General features: G+C 44.2%; 1 pseudogene; it reads right to left on the minus strand.

Annotated features, from left to right (window-relative positions):
- Window positions 1-1,170: 1,170 nt before the first annotated feature.
- Window positions 1,171-1,690, minus strand: LOC102875068 (annotated as a pseudogene).
- Window positions 1,691-2,741: the final 1,051 nt, after the last annotated feature.

The following is a 2,741-nucleotide window of genomic DNA, read 5'->3' on the forward strand; positions in this document are numbered from 1 at the left end:
AGTTCTCTGTCAATGTACCATTCTAGCCACTTCTTAAGAATCTTCAGCAATATTTGACTTGCATGTGATATTAATTATATTTTTTAATAATTTCCACATTCTGTTGTATCACCTTTCTTAGGATTGGGAACATAAATTAATCTCTTCCAGTCAGTTGTCCCAATCAGTCTGTCCCAGTCAGTCTGTCTTCCCAATATCCTGGCATAGACTCATGAATCTATCCAGGGCTGCATCATATGGTCTGTTATGCCCGCTAAAGACAGGTGGTGAAACATTCAGAATTACCAAATAGCGTGCAGTGCAACACACTCATACAACTCAACCAGACATATCAAAACATAGTAATGCAAAGACAGTAATACTGCAGTGTCTCAGTGGCAGCTGATGACTTTAAAATTGCCAAAGAAAAAGGACAATGTGAAATAAAAAGTGACCAAAAATACAGAACAAGAAATTCTTGCAGAAGAAGAAATGCTCCTGTAACTTTGTGACAATGAATTCAAAACAGTGTGAATTTCAATGTCTTCATCATATTAAGAAAAAGTTCAGGGAAATCACAAATAAAATTCAAGAAAACACAGACAAAACTCTAGAAGGTTTATGGAGGAAAAAAACAAACAAACAAAACCCCTCAAACTGAGACCAAAATAAGAAGCAATGTAGCACCAGAAAATTGAAATTCAGAACATTAAGACTAAAATTTCTGAAATGGATACTTTCCAGGCAAAGGAGCAGAATTAAAGAAATGGAACACAGACTTAGTGAGAGGAAAGAAAAATCTTTCAGTCAGACTAGCTCCGGATGGAGCAGGATTCAAAACTGCTGCTGTACATAGGGTCTCTATAAGTCGCAGGCAGCTTAACGGTATATAACAACAACAATCCTTTTAGAGAAACAATTTTTTTTTAAGTTGAGAGAAAAGTCTTTATTTTCAGTATAAAAAATGTCCATTAGGTGGAGGTCAAAGGGGGTAGAGGCAGATGCCTACATAGGGGGGCAGCACGGTGGACCTTCCCAGCCCCAGCAGTCCTTTGATCTTGTGTAGGCCTCAGTAGAGTCCCAGGTAACTATACAGGTGCAGGATGAACAGTAAGAGGGGTCAGAGGTGCAAGTCTCAATGCGAGAGTAGAGGAGGGTCAGCAGAGGTCATGAGAAGTCCAGAATCCAAGGTCAGGCCTGGTCGAAGTTGAGTTTCTTGGCTGGAGGAGTTTCTCCCAGCCCTTCAATATCCACTAGGTCACTGTTGGCGTCAGGGTCGTTCAGAGCACTGAGTGTCACATCAGCTTTCGGCTTCTTTACAGGGGGGGCCTCCGGCCTCAGGGACAATGGAGCTGCTAGGTGGGGGGGCTGCTGGAGGAGGCGACAGAACACCAGATGCCACTTTCTTGGGCCCTTTCTTAGGTGATTCAGCTGGAAGGGGAATGCCAGAGTCTTCATACACTTTTCGTTTCACAGTGGCCTTTATCTGAGCCACTGTCCGTTCCTTGATGACACAGCTGATGTGATTAAGATCGTCCCCAAATCGCTTCACAGCAGCCCTCAGCATCTCTATTTCCGTCTCCGTCCACTTCGCACCCGCGGGCGAAGAGTCGGCCACGGGATGCAGCTGCATCGTCAGCTCCCCGAGCTTCGTGAAGGCGGTGCCGGCCGCCGAGAAGATCTCTCCAACCTTGGTGGACGCTGACGTCATGGCCCCGCGCGCCTCCTCACGGAGACGCTGCCGCCGCTGCCGCTGCCACGCGAGCCGGGATCACCGAGAAACAATTTTTAAAAATAAGGAAGAAAAAAAAAATAAGGAAGGAAAATGTGTTGTTGTTGTTGTTACTGATTGACGTTGAATCAAGCACACCTCATAGCCACCCTGTGAACAAAAGGCCTGAAGCCTTTCTATAACTATCATTGTTTCTCCATTTTCATAGTTTCCAGAGGCATGTGGTTTAGGAATTGGATGTCATTCCTGCTTCCAAACACGTCTTAAACTGTGACCTCCACCAAACACTGTCCACTACGGGCAGCCATTATGACATTTGACCCCTAATGGCACAAGGTTCAGCAGCACAGAAAACCCAGATTACCTCAGTGCAGTAAATTGACTGAGGAGTGCTGTACAACTTAGAAGAATGTTCTTCCTAAATAACACTAGACCCTTGGGCCCAACTGACCTTTAAATACAAGCTCACACACACAGAGACACATACACACAAAAGGCCTGAAGTCTTTCTATAACTATCGTCATTTCTTCAAGTTCATAGATTTCCAGAGGCATGTGGTTTAGGATGTGGATGCCACTCTTGCTTCAAACTTGAATCAATCTGGGAGCTCCAGCAAACACTGCCCACAATGGGTAGCCATTATGGTGTTTGGAACACCTATGACACAGTCATTCCATTATGGCATTTGAGACCCAAATAGCACAAGATTCAGTATCACAGCAAACCCAGATTACCTCAGCACAGCAAATCGACTAGAGTGCTGTGTGATTTAGAAGACTGTTCCTCCAAAATATAGTGACAAGGGATTAAAATATAATCCTCCAGGCCAATTTTTAAGTATAAGGGCCCTCCAGGAGGTCTTGTTAACTCTAAACAAGAGGCTTAAATAAAAACAATCCACAGAGATCCTCAACCAAAACAAGAGCGCCATCTTACAGACTCCAGCCACTTCATCCAACTCCAAATACAGACAAGGGCCTGGCGATAGATGTTGCTGTTAAGTGCCATGTAGCACTAACCCTATAAACA

The sequence above is a fragment of the Elephantulus edwardii genome, unplaced genomic scaffold, assembly GCF_000299155.1.
Source record: "Elephantulus edwardii isolate Elephantulus edwardi_28Jun2011 unplaced genomic scaffold, EleEdw1.0 scaffold00218, whole genome shotgun sequence".
Lineage (NCBI taxonomy): Eukaryota > Metazoa > Chordata > Mammalia > Macroscelidea > Macroscelididae > Elephantulus > Elephantulus edwardii.